The 19113-nt window shown below is 45.4% G+C and overlaps 1 protein-coding gene across 1 annotated transcript in view; it reads left to right on the top strand.

The window, feature by feature from the left end:
* The window catches only part of CFAP45 (cilia and flagella associated protein 45), a 377198-nt gene that overhangs the window by 72751 nt on the left and 285334 nt on the right, over positions 1–19113 (top strand). The window lies entirely within an intron of this gene.

Below are 19113 nucleotides of genomic sequence, written 5' to 3'. Positions count from 1 at the left end.
AAACTTGCATGTGTTCTCAGCAGACTTTGTGCGCTCTTAGGCTTACTTCAGTCAGTTAATGGTGTAGAGGTGAATCAAGTTGGGCGTGATATGTATGCTTTCTTTCCTGGATTCATAATGGTCCGGGCTGCAGGACTGAGCAACCAAGTGTGCTTGAGATGAGGGGACTGAGAACTCCTGTGAACCCAAAAGTCCACCTCCCGAAATAAAGGACTCATTGTTCAAAGCCAAAAGTTAAGGTTCGAATGGGATAGATCACATTGTCTTGCTGCCCAGTTAAATCTAGCATGAACACCCCTGGACCAAAAGACCTATAATTTAGAACCTGGAGACTGTGATACACTTGGCTATTTTATAGTTCTAATCTGGGGTTTTTTCATAAAATGTCCTAAAACATTAAGATATGACGTCTGTATGGATGCATGAATTTACATCTAATTTTTTTTATTTAGAAACACTATTTCAGCTATATCTCCTTTTGGAGATTTGATAATATCCATGAGGCAGTCAAGAAATGACTGAAGGATCAAGTGACCCCCAATACACAACATTCTCAGGAAAACACCATCATACATTCATGCCGATTACCATAGCCCTATGGTCAATGCACTCTAGAACAGACTACAATATTTCAGTCTACCGTTACTCCCTTTGTAAGCTGCTGAAGAGACTTCACTTATTACAAAATTAAACCAGCCAGGCTTATTTCAGGTCTCGACTGTCACAGTGACATTATCCCCATTTTAGCTCCCCATTCACCTTAGAGTACTATTCAAGCCCATGTTAGTTGTACATAAGGTCAGTTATCAAGTAAATACAAATCAACAAAAGAGTGACAGCAAATATTAAAATGCAAACAAAGGCAGTAGAATAGTTCAGTTACTACCACCAAAGTAAGAAGAAAGAAGAAAAACGAAGAAAAACAAGGAACCGGTAAGTTTTGCAAGTGCAAAGTGGTAAAAGAAGAACCCTCAGGCACCAACTGAAAGTCGGATGCCAGTTGTCTTCATTGGGTTCTTATGGAAAACATGATTTAGTAACCACAAGTGCTGAAAAAGTGAATTTAAAAGGAGTGTGGACTACTCCCCAAATCAGAAGATTAATTTAATGAAGCAGTAGTTCTAACTCCATTAAAAACATTAGTGAGAGCGGACATACATATGGTTGTATTAATTTAAACCAAGAATACATAGAAAAACAACGAAAGTCGACATGACATGTTTCTGCTATAAAGAGCTACTAGTCAGCTCAGCATTCGTCAGGACCAAAAAGAAGAAACCTCGCCTAGTGGCTGGTGCACTCTAAGGCACCAATACCAACTGTGGCGGGACAAAAAACACACAGATTACAAACTTGAATGCAATCAATGCACAGGCACTTCCTCGTGCGTCATCCCTAAAGCGTGAGAGATTAAGTTTTCATATGACTCAGGAGTGGAACCTACAGCGTCCAAATCCACGGCCCAAATAGTATTCGGGCCGTGGATTTGGACGCTGTAGGTTTCCTGGAGGGTAGTCGCCTGGTAGAAAATGGCCCTGCTTGAAGAATTTCCCTGCCACGCGCCTATGGGGTCCCACTCCTGAGTCATATGAAAACTTCATCTCTTCGTTGTTTTTCTATGTAGCCACTGCAGGTCAGCCCAGCAAAGCCCCTATCAAAGCAGTTGTGCCTCTTTGCAGCTTCTCCGGCTCTTCTTTCTTGGCAGTCTTCTTGTTCTAGATTAGTTCTAAAGTTCAGGGGTCTGGAACCCCGTACTTATGTCCCAAAATCCTTTGATCTTTCAGGCAGAGGGTGTCTGTGCCCGGCCAGAACCAGTTGGGCCTTCTCTGGTGTGAATTCCTGGCAGGAGGTGGAGACGACATATGTCCGAGGCAGAGATTGCCTTGTACCCTTTGAGGTGCAAGGAAATCTCCTCCCTCTTCCCCCCTCGTAGCCCAGGACTGTTCAGCCCTATCCTGACCTCTCTAGACTATCTGGAGCCCCTCCGGCCCCCCAGCTTTCTGTCATCCGCAATCCACATTCCAGCAGAGGCACACGGGATGACTCAGCAAGAAAATACACACTTTCTAAAAGTGGTAGTTTTAAACGCAGAATGTAAAAATCACCTTCACTAAAAGATGCATCTTTAGATTCTGAATTCAGGCATACTAAACGTTATTTTCTTACCAAATTCCCTGGGCCAGTTATGTTTATTAGATGTTATAAACAAACCTCCCATTCTATCCTATGGGGAACTGGTAGCCTTGCAATAGTGAAAAACGAAATTGGCTGTAATTCACTAGTAAGACATGCCACACACACCAGGGCATCTCCTACCTTTCACATACATTGCACCCTGTCCACAGGTGTACCTTGGGCATACCTGAGGGATGTCTGACATGTGGGAAAAGGAAAGGTTAGGGTCCGGCCAAGTGTGTGCACAGCCCTAGTCGACATGGCAGTTACAAACTGCGCGCAGACTCTGCAATGGCAGGTCAGAGTTACCGTTTTCAGGGCTTCTCACGGGGTGGCAAAACCAGTGCTGCAGGCCCCTGGGTAGCATTTTGATTTACCCGCCCTGGCACACGCAGTGCACTTTACTAGGGGCTAACAGGTAAATCAAATATCCAGTCATGAAAACACCAATCCATAACACAATTTACACAGAGAGCATATGCTCTTTAGCACTGATTAGCAGTGAGTCCTAAAACCAACACAAACAGGTCAGGGAAAAATAGGAAGAAAAAGCAAAATGTTTGGGGATAACCCTGCAAAAAGGGCCATTTCCAACATCTCTGTTATGCTACTTTTGATATTGTATTATTCTAAAACTCTGCAGCGTGATTCTGAATTATCTAAAAGGTGTAATAGGAAAGCTTTCTACCGTCTTAGCCCTGGGCAAACTGATTCACAAACCATGTAGTAAAGTATGGGGTACCATGCAAAGAGAGACTACCTGGACTGCACCTGGGTCACCACAAGAAGAATCATTTTTTTAAACATGTACACTTTACAAAACAACTCAGTTACCTGTCAAGAAAAAACAGGGCTTTTTATCAAGAGTGTGGGTATATGAAACAAGCAGGATGATAAAGAAATAAGAGAAAGTATGCGGTTAGAAGTTTAAGAATAGGCTGAAGGGACGAGATTTGGTTGGCCATGGCAGCCAGGGTAGCAAAGAGAAATATAGCTAGCGGTTGGGGGTGCAGGCGCCCCCACAATGGGATCAGTGGTTGCGTGACCCTGGTGCCAAAGGCCGGAAGAAACAATCCACAAGGTGAAGGGCTGTGTGAAGAAATGGAGGATGGTCTGGGGGCCCTGGCGGAAGTACCGGGCCATGGGGGTTGGGGTCGGCCATGAGGGATAATTGTCATTGATCTAACTTATTGCCCTGTATGCTTGTGACTGTATAATGTACTGTCATCCTGTTACATGCCTATTGAACACTGCTATGTAGTGTTAAAGTCACTGAGGAACGTTAATAAAAAAAGCTTTATAAAAAAATAAAAATAGGCTGAAGGAAAAAACGAAATCATATAAGGCAAATATGTGCCTGCCTCCTGGGTGTAGGCTTTCCCTCACTGAGTAACGACTATGAATAGGAAAACAAGCATTGGCAAAGCCAATAGGTCTCGCCTTTGTTAGCTGGTCTTTTGGCTTTGCCGAATCCTGTTGCCAATTCTGAACAGCAACGTGAACAAAAAAAGTAATTGGCATGTCAATAGGTCTGGATTTAATGTGATCATGTAAAGAAAAGAGAATTGTTCATGTTTGTGACTGCATGCATTGCAAAATTAAAGCTAATCGTAATAGCATGCACACACAGAAACAAGCAGCACATAGCAAGACCTATAAGTTAAGACCAACAGATATACATGCACACAAAGACAACACAAAAATGGACAAGCCCAACAGAGGCACATTCGTGCACTATAAAGATTTTGCAACTGCAGTTGGTGGCAAAACAATAATTAAGATGGAGGGAGAAAGGAAGTAGAGAGAGGAAGGGTGGAGAAGGGTATCTATTAGAGCTATAGACAAAGCACATGAAATATGGGAAAGAAACAAAAAGAAGAAAGACTAAAGGGTGGAAAAATACCACATCATTTAGACATAGTAAAGAGTGAAAAAAATATATGCATTCGCCTCCAGATGATGAAGACCGCCTCAGCTGAGCAAGCATTGATAAAACCAAGATGGAACACAAAGTCAGAGGGGAGCTCCATCCCACCTACCCAACTTGAAAGAACAGGAATTAACAAACAAGTAGAAGGGTCTGCCTCTACAGCGTTCAGCTGACTTAAATTTAGTTTTAAAAAAAAGACTGAGCCATGTGTTGGCGCGTCCATTGGGGGTGTTGGGGCGTTGCCCCACTAATGCTACGGACCCAAGTTCTTCGTTCTACTTCTCCAACGCTAATTCCAACCAGGACTCCTGATTGGAACTAGCGTCTCTGCATCAAAGAAGTAGAACGAAGGAGGCTGAGATGGGGGCGGGGCTGCGGCAGAACTTAGGGAGACGGGACACACTAGTGGGTCCCCAGGGCCGTCAATCTTGTAGCGCTGGGATAGCGCTACCAATGACGGCCCTGGGGAACATTCTTGACCAATCCCGGAGCAGTGCTTCGGCCAGGGAGGGCAGGCCAGTGACGGTGACGCGCACGGCGCACCAGTGCCACCATCTCTCGGCGCGTGCGGGGGACTGTCGGGCTGTGTGTGTTGTGTCGTCAGCTGGGCTGGCCTGGCGCCCCTTTTCCCATAATTTAATTATAGTAATACTGCACTGGTCTGGTCTGCAGCTGCCACCTGCCATCCAGCCAGTGCCACCACACAGAGTCTTGTCCGGTCCCGGGTCCCGAGTCCCGACTCCGTCTCCCGCCCGGCGACCCTCTCCCCAGCACCACGACGACTCACACGAGCCAAAACAGCGTAGCCGTGGGGTCAATGAGTCAGGCCTGGCCGTGTGGTGGTGGTCGTGTCGTACGTACGGTACGCAGCAGCCAGCTGGTCGTGAGTGACTACTTGAGCAGTCAATCAGTGCACGCAGCACAGCCGGTGAGTCAGAAGGCCGCTGGGCCTGGCTGCGAAAATGAATATAAAAATAAATATATATTTTGGATCGGAATCGGATGCATTTTTGCATGCTGCAAATTCGAATATTTGTAAATGAATCAATCATCATGTTAATGTAATAATGTTTATCACCACTGAGTCAGGCCTAATGTTGTAAATGAGGCGGAGGCGGGCGGGTGACGGGTGAGGTGAATCATTCATAATTTATCTGTTATCTCCGCTGCGGCCTGACTCCGGAGCCCGTCCTCACGGTCGGCTGGAGAGTGGCGCAAAAAGTACACTGTCACTGTAGTAGTCTGCCCTGCTAAATCTGGTCTACGGCCCTCGGGCAATATGGAATACTGCACTTCTGAGAGAGAGGGAGGCTTGCTTTACTACTGACAGGCACATCATCGATCTTTGCTCGTCCTATTGTGCAGTGATGTGCTTCCGTTTATTGTAAAATATGTTTGGATGTATTATCACTGAAAGAAAGTACAAGGCTTTGTCTGTGTTCCACTTTGCCCTTTTTTCCAAATCTATAATTACTGGTAGTTTCTATAGTGATGGAAAAGCCTCAATGCTTGGAGGTGGAGATAATGATGTAGCCTCATGTCTACCATGGTTGAGTCAATTACAGTGATTAAAAATGATTTCTGAATTGGGAGCTTCTTTCGCACTCTTTGTGAATGAAATGAATTCATGTGAGTGAGTGAGCAGGAGCTGGGTAGCAGGCCAGGCAGCACTGACGGGTGAGGTGACGCCCTGTGTGTCCGAGACTCCGAGTGAGGACGGTTTGGATGGTGGTGGCGCGGGCGGGGCAGGTCTGGAAGCAGTATACTGCAATATATGGAGGACACTCAAATACCAAAAGTTACGTAGGCAATGGTGGCACTTGTGCAAGTATCGAAAACAAACAAAATGTAAGAGGTACAAAACAATGTGTTACAAGAGAAAAGTGACGTGTGCATGTTACAAACGAGTACCAAACACAGTTAGAAGGATAATACTGCAATAAATGGCAGACTCTCAAACCACAAGAACACACTGGGAAGGCACTTCCATAGTCATGTAAAGTAGATTTTTCTATAATGGGAAGGACTTCAGATAATAGAGAGGGCATGAATTACATTTGGAAGTGTTTTTTGAAGGAAGAGAACTTTGAGGTCAGTTTTGAAGGCCTGGGAGGAGGTGGTGGTCCGGAGCTGAGGCAGAAGTGAGTTCCAGATTCTCACTGCGCTGCCTGAAAAGGATTGGGCCATCGATCTTTCCTTCTTGAAAGTGGGAGGTTCAAGCAGTAGATTTTCCACATTTCGTGATGGTCTAGAGCCTCCAGTGCGTGGACAGTGGAACTGGGCCTGGTGTCATTTCACCACAGCCATAGGGGAGTCAGGGATGTGGAGTTCCTTTAGCCGGATGGCCAGGACATATTGTTTGGGGTCAAGGGCAACAAGTTTTCATGTGTGTTTTGTCCTTGGGACAAGGAGATCCAACCCCCTGCTGTACAAACAAACCCTTTTGCTGCCAGTTTACAATACCACATTATGGATCAGGGAAGGGCACTGCCTCTGCCTGCAGTTAAGGTAATATGTTGTCCATATGTTCATACTGTTCAAACTTGTATTTATGGTTCCTTAATTGAAAGCCTTTATTTTAAGGGTGCGTGCTCTAAGTAAATGTTGTAAGCTTTGACTGCACTTCTGACAGTGGTTACAGTATAAAAATGTGTACACATGTTTGCAAAGTTAATACAAGTTCTTTTATATCTAATGCATTTATTCTTCTAGCCTGGATGACTGGGGAGAGAGTGATGGTAGAAAAAGGGAGGGGCAGCATTTTTTCAATTCTCGCCTAGGGCGGCACAACACCTAGAAACGGCCCTGTAGGGAGTTGAGTGACAGGCCAGCAGTGCACTAGTAGTCACACAGTTGCAATCCCAGCAATAGTGCTCATGCTCGTTTTTGGGCTAATCATTTTTATGATCAGCCCAAACATGCGCACTCTAGGCTGCACATTACTAGACCGAGGGTTTGATTCTGCAGCCCCTGGTCTCCTTCCCTGCCCTCAACCAATCCTGGGGGCGCTGCTGGAGCAGCATCAGTAGAGGGGTAGGCACTGCTGTGACGTTGTGGCTGTTCCAGTTTGCTCCTGGTCTGGGGACCCGCGCTCTTCAACAGTCGTGCAGAGGCGGCGCGGACCGGTAAGGAATGGTAAAATATTTTTTGCAATGCTCAACAGACAAATACTGCATTCGATGTCTTTCTGTGTCGTGATGTGAAGTGGTAGTTGGCGTTTTTGTTTGCTGCCTATGTGTTCTTTAAACACGCGCGCTCTAACACTGGGGTGTGCGGATGTCTTCCTATGTTGTGATGTGAAATGGTTGTTGGATGTTTTGGGCCGCCTGTGCTGGTTGAACTTGTGTGTTCCAAGTACACTTTGTCGTGTTACCGTACCGTTTATGTTAAAAAAATATGGTCTTAATTTGTAAAACGAGTGATTAAAGGGATCGCAGAAATGCGCATTAACCTTCGGGAGAGTCTGAGAGATGTGTGAGTGTTTTACCTCATTGAAATTCTTTTGGTTCACTGTCACTGGAGCCGCCACCTCGTGCATGCCAGCCTGTGTGTTTGATGTGCCTTGTGGTGACAGAGGTATCAGTTCAGTGTACTGCTACTTCGAAGCTGCATAAACTTTACATTTAATGCCCAAAAGCATAAGGTCACAGGTTGATTTGGTTGCTCTTAGCATGAGATATCTAATTCTCGTTCTGTTAGAATTGGTTCTTGTTCTAATGCATTCTGGGGCTTGAAGTCTTGCCTTTTCGTTTGAATTCTTACACACGCATGCAGTGATAAGTGGCTCTCGTCTTCCAAAGTGGAGTCACGTGGCACTCCTGTTTTTTTTTGTCTCTGAAGGTGTGTGGGAATGCACACACCTTCACAAAAAGAAAATGTACGTCAAGCACACTTATGTCGATAGTGGATTTGAACATGATCTACAGTAGATTTCTTGTGTGAGTGGTGCATGCGGTGCCCTTTTTGTGAGGTGTGCTTTGGTTGGACCATTAATCTCCCTGTTACTCCTCGTACGACTGTGTCAACAGACTGCTAGGTGCTCGCGCAGAGAACTACCTGCCTCGGGGCGCTACAGGTCTCCAGATTCATCCCTGTCTACTAGGACATGGAGCTAGCTGCTGCATGCTACTTTTAGCCCTCTATCTCAAAGGATGGCTAGAGCGGCATGATGACCCTGTCCTCTCTGCTTCCACTCAGCAGGCCCTGCTTTGTAGTCCCGAGTCCTACCTCAAAGCAGGTTCCCATGCGCCAGAGTGCCTCACAAGTCCTGCCCTTCCCCTTGTCAAACCCAATTCTTCTTGTGTTATTGCTCCCCTCAGTAGGCCTGTGCTACCTTTCAGGAGCTGATGCTCCCCAACTTTCTCCAGACACACACCGTACCTCCCCCAGTTCATTAAAAAAAATTAACACTCTTGTCTCAAAGACATTACAATCTGGCTTGGGAGACCCAATCATCAGGCCTTGGCTGAAATTCGTGACAGGTTATTGAAACCTTGAGTTGTCCCAGTGTTTAATTTGTAAAGTAGAAATCAATAAAGGGTTCTGGCCCTCAATCAGCAAGGCTAGGCCAATGCAATAACCACGACAACGCAAGAGATGCCAATACTGATACCATTCATACATTGAATAGACAGAATCACACGTGAACTCGTAGTGATCACAACTAAATTAATTAGAAAAAAGATTTTTATTTTTAAATTTGTTGAATTTTCTTTTCAATTTTATATTTAATGATGGATTATTAAAATTAAATTACAACCCAAACATTTGATCAGACCAAACAATAACAATACAAAATACAAAAATACTCAATAAAAATGCAAATTACATTCGAATACACAAAATTTCAACCAGCCCAAAGCCCCAATAGATTGAAAGAAAAACAAAGGAAGAATAAGAGAAAACCAAGGGAAAGTGAAAACAAATACCACAGAGTAAGGGGGGATATAAAACTATATAAAACTCTCTCAGGGAATGTTGGTCAAACACAGTGTTCTGGTTTGAATTGCCTACAAAGCTTCCTAATAATACATTTCTTTAAACCCTGACACCTATCATTTATTGGCATACTTATTTAGATACAACAGAACAAAGGTCTATGTGTTTCAAACCCATGCATTATTTGTGGGTTTTCCTCAGGACCTGGGGAATGAACTGAAAAGAACAAAAGAAAATAAATATAAATGAAAAGTGCATGTGTGACTTATTTAACATTTCAAACATTCTCATACTCCTCTATAACAATAAACGCCATATCTACCTTATTTATTCATTGCGACAGCACCAATGGTGCTTCACAGCTGTTGGTTATTCCAACGACATTTTCTGAAAGAACCAAAAATTGATCACATAATGATAAATCAACTGAAGGCCAAAATACCATATTTTGACCATTACAGGTAAATCAATTAAAAGCTCGAACATACCTTTCAGAGATCTACAAAGGATCACTTGCTGGCCCAATCCTATTTAGTTGGATACGTGGCAGGTCAAAGATGAAATCCAGCACACCACTACAAAAATAACGAAAAGCGACATGACTCCACTGCTCTTAAAATTCAATCAATTTTAATGCTGCAGCCGCTTAGAACGGCGTATAGCAAACCTGAATAGTGGCGGATTGAATGTGCTGTCTAGTACTCAAATCTTTCAATGTGGATAGCTCAATTCAATCTGTAAACAAAGATGAAAACGGATTCAGATTTTAGATTTCATCTACAGGGTACTTAAAAGAATATTTTGAAAGACGATAAACCTCTTGTTATCTTGCACTTCTTTTAGCCCGTCTTTGCCACAAACGCCTTCCTTTTGCCGAAAAGGTCGATAACTCCTACAAAGTGAAGTTGCCTGTATTTGAACGCATTTGCGTCAATAGCGTCATCTAACATCATCAGTAGCCGCCATGAAAGGAAAGTATCAATCTTTTTTTTAAAAACTTTATTGTTCCGAGTGGACAGAACACTTAACAATAATGTCAAACTGAAGCAAACTGTGTTGTTAACTCTGCCATTATCGCGTGGCCATAGAGGACCTTTTCTAATCAAATAGGACATCAAATCCATATGCATCAGTAGGGGAACTTTATTGACCATTCAAATGCTGCAATTTATAACGGGGGCCATTATAATGCGCCACTCACTACCATAGTCTCGTCGCTATAAAAGACCAAGTATATAAAAGAGCGCATAACTGCGCTGTGGCTCAAGACGTAGTCAATGCTTGCCATAGTAGGAAGGTGGTTAATCCTGGCTTAAAAAAAAAAAAGGGCCATCATAACTGCCACTATTTTCCAACAAGCAAAGGGTTGATTTTAGCTAGAACAAGGCTTGAATCAGGAGCATTTTAAACCGTATCCTATGTTGCATGGGGCAAGTAACGCAAATATACGAACTGTCTTCAAACAAAGATGAAAACTGTTAGGAAGTAGAGAGCAAGGGCATGGTGTCAGGGTGGTGGAAGGTGTGTGCGCGGGCTTGGTTTTAGTACAAAGTTCCCCCATTGTGTATCAAGCTTCGGGTAAATTCTAGTTTAACGTATTTAGTGCCTTCTGTACACTAGTCCTAATTACCTTGTAATATTTCATGGGTTTAAATAGAACATATTTTTGGTTGGGCGCAGGCGAAAGCAGAACAGAATCACCACTTTGGCAGAGAAATGTGCTCATTTAATAATTACCTCAAGGCAATAAAAATAAAACAAGCGCGGCCGCGAAAGTTAAAGCGACCGCCCTAATTAGACAAGGAATGTCAGGAATGCAGCTGGCATCCAGCCACGCTGCTGCTTGCTCCCGAGCTCCCTAGGCCAGGGGAGTTAACGTTTAGAGAGAAGGCGGGGCATGCACCCGCCTTTGGCCAGTTGGGGGTTTCAATTTTTGAAAGCCACACTCAATGGCCAATCACTTCAGCTTTTCAGCAAAAAGCCACACGCACGAGTTTGCTGAAAAGATTAAGTGAATCCAAGAGATAATTTTCTAGAGCAGCGCATGCGTGCTGCGCTAGGCTCGACCTAAAAACAAATATATAAGAAAAGGTTTCACTCCTAAATATAAGGATTCTCTTTTGTGAAGTCAGAAATATGCACACCTTTAAAACAGGTGCGCTGGGCCCATGTAGAGTAAGTGCACCCTGTTACAATAAATGCACTGCCCTGAGGGGCAGCTGCAAACTCATGTTACCCTGGGGACAGTGTATTCAAGTGAAAAACGGATCGGCTTTGAAGCAGCTGCTCCCTGTTTCATTGTTCAGGTTGCAACCCGCACACTTTTAAGAGGGGAATGAGATCCCTTTGGAGATGGGGACAGTGAGTGACTGCACCTGCCTGAAAAGTGATGTCTGGGAGGTCTATATGACCCACTTTGTCCCCTCCAGCGGGCTTCCATCAGGGGCGCGTGACAGAGGCACTGTCAGTGTGCCTCCTGACAGCTTCTATTCCTAGACGTGGGGGCATTCCTTAATTTGCATGGTTCCATGCCCCCATGCAAATAAGGGAACCCCCTTTGGTATAGCGCCAGCGCTATTTGTATTACAGAAGGAGCCGCATGCTCCTGTGCAGTCCCTTCTTTAATACAAAAGTGCCCTGGGGGCGCTCAAAGTGGGCGCTAATGCCCATTGTACACCTGTGGCACGTCCGTAATGTGGCCCCTGGGACCGTATTATGGCTAGGGTGCACGCTCCCTGTTTGCACCATGGTGCACCTCAGAACAGGTGTACTGGACACATTTGTCCTGTATTGATGGTCCTACGAAGATCTCTATTAAGACGGGAGTTCCTCAACCAGAGTTAGGTCATGTAGACCTGCACTGGTGGGGTCTATGGACCCATGTAACACAAAGCTGAATACTAGACTAACCCATTTGTTTAATATTTTCAAAAAGACGATCAGCTTATAGGTGGGGCAGTGAGTAATCTGGAGGAGGTTCCCAATTCTAACTTTAGGAAATGATAAACCAGTAGTTTTTAAGGCAAACCTAACATGAGTAGATAATTTCTAAGGATGGGCTGCTAGGGATCGCAATAATCAGCTGTTCCCTATACAGCTACGCTCAGGTAACTGCTTCGATTAACCTGGCATTTTAATGACGCGTAGTTTTGCACACCTGCCCCTTTACAGGGGGAACCATAGCCCATATGGCATCGTATAAATACCTGCCTCGGTCGTGCACATAAGCACTTTAATTATCTATAGTGATCTATTTATGTGAACGCTGTATGGCAATCGTGTACTTTATACACTAGGGAAAAAGAGTCCCTGATCAGCCACTTTTATCCACTTAATATCTGTATTTGGTACCTCGACTTAAATACTTAGGAAGGAAAGTCGAAGAAAGTGAAGGACTAGTGACACAATGCTCAGCGGCCATAATAAATGTATGACAAATCTCTTTTTTAATGTTTTTTGTTGGTATTTTTAAACTTTATGTACTGTATGATCTTGTTTATGGTTTTAATTGACTAATAAACTATTGTATTACGTAAAAAAAAGAAAAGGTGCACTAAAGGCAAACAGGGAAATTGAATCCTATTAAATTGAATGCGCTGCCTCCAGGGCAGCTGCAAATGGGGGCAGCGTATTCAAGTGAAAACAGAGTGGCTTTGAGGCAGCCACACTGTGTTTTACTGTGCAGGTGGCAACCGGCTGTATGTGGAGAAGTGTGGCTCAAATGGTTAGAGCGGCAGACCCTGATGCAGAGGTCTGGCCTGGGAACAGGGTTCAATACCTGCCTTGGCGGGTCTTGGGCTCAATTTCCTCAGACCTGATAATTCTCGCCTCAGTGCCTATTCTAATCATGGGTCCCACTCTGCGACTCTGGGCAATAGCTTGCTTAATCTCCACAACGGCCCCAAAAGTGCTGGGATGCCTGTTTTCACCCTGGGGGTGCCCGGGAGTGGACACTCACAGGGAAAACCAGGAAGGGTTCCTAAGCGGTATACGGACAGCGCCGGGACACTACCTCAGGGAAGTAGCTGTACGCTCTATAAATACTGGTACATTTACATTTACTTTTAAGGGGGATTAGAGATCCCTTGCAGGCAGATGTAATGTTGTATATCTGCTGAGAGTTAGGACCAGTGCAGAAAGGAAAGGCCAGGGGTGGAGTTAAGGGGAAGGAAAAGGGAGGAGTTAGTGGAAGGAGTGGGCAGTACAGAGTAGGTGATGAAGAGGGCAGACGTAAAAAAGTAAGAATAAAGAGAACTGAGAAAAGTTGCCTTCGATGTCAGTGTCATCTGTGCTGCGCGTAGACACTACAACTGGCCACGAGGATGCGATCGCCCCTTGCCCGGCAGCTGTTCTTGCCATCCGGTCCTGTCCCAACGGAGCAGCGCTACTCTAGGCTGATTTAGCGCCGAGAAGTTGCTAAGAGGAAGGCAGCATCAGCTGATGTGACTTTGCGGCGCGAGAGCTCACCTCGGCCGCATCTGCCCCGCTAGTCTACTGCTGCTACCAAGGAGCCCACCCAAGGTGTACATCGTGTGGAACTGTCGTGGCCGTGAAGTGCCGGTCACCACGCGCTGGGAGCCCACCCCAGTCGCGTGTATCAACTGCAAGTGCCGCATGTGACGTCCTGGGAGCCTATCCCATCCGCGCCTGTGCTGCAGCCACCGAGATCTAGATTCGGTGAGTGATTTCATCCCTCTGGACAGCCCCGGTGATGCTTTGTGAGTGCCTGCCTCGGAGGAAAAAAGCAAATCTCGTGAGGTGTGAGAGTTCGGCAGCCATTTTAGAGTCAGGCGTAAGCACCAATCTCTTGTGAAGGATCATTGGTGGCCATTTTGAAGTCAGGCATTAACTACAAAGAGGAAAAAACAAGCACTGGTAAATGTAAGCAGGTATTACAACAAACATTGGCAAATGCAAGTCTGTAATAAAACAAGCATTGGTAAATTCAAAATCAAAAGCTGAACAATACTGAAGCTATATAATTAAACTAGGGCAAACACAGGAAGACACAAGCAAAGTGAAAATACACCAGTCAACTAAAGGGTGGTCCTGTGTTTTTTCGCATGTTTACATGTTTCAGTGAGCGGATTGAGTCCAGCATCGCCGCAAGCGCCTCTACAATTATAGGGAGGACATTCTCAGCAGAAAATGTCAGGCTCACCATCCTCACGGCCCGGTCAGGCTTCGACCAGTACTATTCGCCCAAGCATGATGGGAGTGTCATTCTTACGCCCGCCGGAACCGCTGGCACCCGTGTCAGGTGGAGGCATGGGCCTCCGCTGGCAGGAGTGGTTAAAAGATTTGGAAGATTTCATGAAGGGGTCACAGGTAACGGAAGAAGAAGAACGACTAATAGCACTACGCAATCTAATAGGAAAGGCCGTTGGACAGATCATAAAAGAGCTACCTGCGGATGCTGCCTCATCCTCTAACAATGTGTGTGAAGCTCTCAACCGGAAGTTTCTACACAAAAAAATGTTGATTATGAAAGGTATACTTTTAATTTGGCCTCGCAAGAAAAGGAAGAACCCATGAGTACGTTTATCACACTCCTCAGACGCTTTGTCCTCTATTGTGAATTCAACGCTTTTTCAACTGAAGATGCCCTTCGTCTAAGGATTATTGAAGGATGTCAATCAGAATCACTACGAAGACGGCTGTTAAAGAAGAGCTATTCTCTAAACGAAATCGAAGAAATGACACGAGTACATGACCAAGCAGAAGAACATGCTAAGAAGATGGAGGCGGGATGAAGCAAAAGACGAGAGCTAGCCTTTCGACTCCAGTCTTGCACCACTCATAAGTCCTTCCCCACCAAACAGAGATCGTCAAGGTCGAAAATTTAGTCTCATCATACAAAACGTCGACGGCGCAACTCAAGTCGAGCTGAGAAGTGACAAGAACGTCAGCTTAAGTGTTATCGTTGTGGGTACGACTTTCCTCACACGGAGACCTGTCACGCTTTGGGTCAAAAGTGCCGGAAATGTGGGCAGAACAATCACTTTGAGAATGTCTGCGGAACCCACCGAAAAGACACTCTGCGAGACCATGATCATCAATCAAGACCGTCAAGTGGTCGGCATCATGCCAAAGCTGTGCGGGATCACAGAGACTCCTCCACGAGATCATCCCAGTCAAGTTGCCAGTCTCGCACAACATATCGATCCCGTCGCTCATCCTCGCAGGGGTCCAGGTCACATATCCCATCTCACAGGATAGTGATGAATACATCTGCATGGTTTCGGACCCAGACCGGCTGAAGAAGTATCCACGGCTCGACATCAGTATTGACACTCATTGGGCCAAATTTGTTTTGGACAGTGGAGCATCCCTTAACTACATTCCACTAGCAGAATACCATAGGATGAGATCACTGCCTCAATTAAGCAAAGCAAATGTCAGAGTGTACACGTGGATGTCTAAGAAACCACTTCCGTGCCTAGGCAAGTTCTCCACCAACCTTACATACAAAGATCGGACGATTTCCGCCTACATTCATGTTATTGATGGGCCAGAGGCAGACTGCCTTCTCAGTCTTTCCACTGCAGAGCGACTCAGGTTAGTGGAAGTTCTGTACAAAGTCGATGACGAGCCGGACATTGTACACAAGTTCCCAAAATTGTTCACCGGACTCTGGAAAATGGCTCACCGTCAAATCCGCCTGCACATCAATGAACAGGTGACGCCCATAGCTCAACATCATCGAAGGATTCCCTTTACCTCCAACAAGCGGTGGAAGATGAACTGCAGGACCTGCTTCAAGCAGACATCATTGAAAGGACAGATGGGCCTACACCGTGGGTCTCTCCCGTGGTAGTCGTCCCGAAGAAAGGAACCCCTGATAAAGTACGCCTCTGCGTTGACATGAGGGCGCCTAACACCGCCATTGAAAGAGAAAGACATCCTGGATCTCACATCAGTGACATGATTGCATCTCTCAACGGCGCACAAGTATTTTCCAAACTAGACCTCAACAAAGGATATCATCAATTGGAGTTACATGAAGGATCACAATACATTACAACTTTTTCAACACATTTAGGCCTTTTTAGATATAAGAGACTTAGCTTTGGGGTTTCCTCGGATGCCGATATCTTCTTGGAGGCCATTAGAAAAACAATTCACCATATCCCTAATGCTCTAAATTACAGCGATGACATTCTAGTATATGGAGCAACGACGCAAGATAATACAGCACTGGACAGAGTGTGCCATGCCCTATTTGAAGCCAACCTCACTCTGAACAAGGACAAGTGTGAGTTTCATAAATCCACACTGAAATTCTTGGGTCACGTTTTCTCCGGTGCCGGAATGAAACCAGACCCTGACAAGGTTGCAGCTCTCAATGACACCGTGAGCCCGCAGGATGCAGGGGACATACGCTCCTTCCTTGGAATGGCTAGCTACTGTGCCGATATATAAAGGACTATGCCACCATTAGCTATCCCCTGAGAAAACTCACTAAACAAGGGCATCCTTTTCTGTGGTCCACCAGATGGAACAAGCATTTAAAGAAATCAAAAGAGCGGTTGAGTCGGCCGACAACCTGGCTTATTTCAATGCAAAGAGAAAAACCAAAATCACAGTTGATGCAAGTCCAGTGGGCTTGGGAGCCATTCTAGCTCAGTAGGACAAAAGAGTGACCAACGGTACATTTTTGCATATTCCAGCAGGAGTCTTATGGACATGGAGAGAGCGTAATCAGAACCAGAGAAGGAAAGTTTAGCGGTGGTGTGGGCCTGCGAACACTTTCACATCTTTATATACGGGAAACCCTTCACCCTGGTTACCGACCACCAAGCCTTAATCACCATCTTTGGCAATCCTCGAGCCAAAATGCCTTGAGAATACAACGATGGGGACTCCGTCTTCAAGAATACACCTACTCCATAACACACAAGCCAGGCAAAGCTGCAAATCCTGCCGATTACATGTCAAGGCATCCCAAGGCAACTTCTAAATCCAAGCCTTCAGTAGCGGAGGAGTACATCCACTATGTAGTGGCACAAAATCGACCACCAGCAGTTCCCCTTGAAGCGATTCGCAAAGCTACTGAGGACGACGCCACTCTTCAAAATGTGAAGTACCGCATTCAGACGAACAGCTGGTGGTTTCTGGAAACCGATGGATTGGAAAGACAAATTGACACTCGGGAATTAGCCTCATTCAAGCATGTGAAGGACGAGCTATCTATGTCCACCGATGGCCTGATACTCCGGGATAAAAGAATAATCATTCTTAAACAACTACGCCAAGGGGAAATCAATCTAGCTCATGAGGGGCATTGAGGTATTGTAGCCAGCAAGAGAGCATTGAGAGAACGAGTCTGGTTCCCGCTGTTGGACCAAATGGTGGAGCTTGCACTAAAAGACTGTATACAATGCCAACTTGTAAGTCAAGCCGATCCTCCTGCGCCACTGCAAATGTCGAAACTGCCGGAAGGTGTCTGGCAGCAAGTAGCGGTAGATTTCTTCGGACCATTTCAATCTGGAAAATATATCTTGGTCATCATTGATGAATATTCAAGATTCCCCATTGCGCAGCTCATCACATCAACAAAGGGGGCAGTCACTATACCCGTCTTGGATGAAGTGTTTGCGTGGGGCATCCCAAAAATAGTAAAGACCGACAATGGACCTCCATTCAATGGACAAGAGTTCACAGATTTTGCCAAGCATCTCAGCTTTCGACACCGTAAGATCACACCACTTTGGCCGCAAGCTAATGGGATAGTAGAATTGTTCATGGCCACTTTAAAGAAAACCATACAACAAGCTGAACTTGCCAAATGAGATGTGCAAGTGGCGCTTAATTAAGTTCTGCGCGCCTATCGAACCACACCACATGCTACCACAGGCAAATGCCCAGCAACCCTGATGTTGGGTCGATCAGTACGCACTAGAATACCCACGTGGGATGGGGCCGATGATACCCTGTCTCAGGATTCAGAGGATGACGAAGTGGCTGCCACCGACAAGTTAATCAAAGAGAAGATGAAGACATATGCTGACTGCCGGAGGGGAGCCACACCCCCATCCATTCAGGAAGGTGATTGGGTGCTGGTTCGGCAAGAACAATGGAAAAAGACTAACTGTCGCTATCATGCGGAACCACTGAGAGTAACCAAACAGAAAGGGACCATGATTACAGCTGAGTCCGATAACAAGAGAGTCACTAGGAATGTGACACACTTCAAGAAATGTACCCCTGCTGCCAAAGAAGCGTTGACAACTCCCCTTCGCTTGACACCAGGAGATGTATCAGTGGCAGTTAGTGATCAGAGACCTGTCCAGAATCCTGATGAGACTGAACCAGTTGATCGTTGATCGAGATGGTCACATCCGGCCGCGAAGAACTATTCGAATACCGGCTCGTTTAATCGAGGAACTGTAACTATATTTTCTATGATTATTAATTCATGAACATGAAACGGCATAGTGTTCACAAATGTTTAAGGAGGGGGAGATGAAATGTTGTATATCTGCTGGGCTTTAGGACCAGCGCAGAAAGGAAAGGACAGGGGTGGAGTTAAGGGGAAGGAAAAGGGAGGAGTTAGTGGAAGGAGCGGGCAGTACAGAGTAGGTGATGAAGAGGGCAGACGTAAAGAAGTAAGAATAAAGAGAACTGAGAACAGTTACCTTCGGTGTCCGTGTCATCTGTGCTGCGCGCAGACTCTACAGCAGGTGCAGTGAGTGACTGCAACTGCCTGCAATGGGATGGCTGGGTAGTCCAAAGGGCTCCCTTTCCTCCTTAACCCCCCTTCAGATGGCTGCTATCAGGGGACACACTGACAGTGCGCCACTTTTTAAGTGATGCACTGTCATTGCATTTCTTGATAGCGTATTTGCCCCAGGGCATGTCCGTAATATGGCCCCTGGTATGCAGAAAACCAGAATAGCACTTCCGTTAAAGAAAAAATTCAAACATGGTGGTACTGTACTTCAGATACCTCATAAGTATTCATTTGAGTGTTGCTGGCTTGAGTTATTCGTTATATTTTAATTTAAGGCTGTTTTCTCGCTCTATCAACTATCATCCGCCTACCTTTGGCTAAGCATTTATAGAGGGGT

This window comes from Lissotriton vulgaris, chromosome 12, assembly GCF_964263255.1.
Source record: "Lissotriton vulgaris chromosome 12, aLisVul1.2, whole genome shotgun sequence".
Lineage (NCBI taxonomy): Eukaryota > Metazoa > Chordata > Amphibia > Caudata > Salamandridae > Lissotriton > Lissotriton vulgaris.
This window is presented reverse-complemented; position numbering and strand designations above follow the sequence as displayed.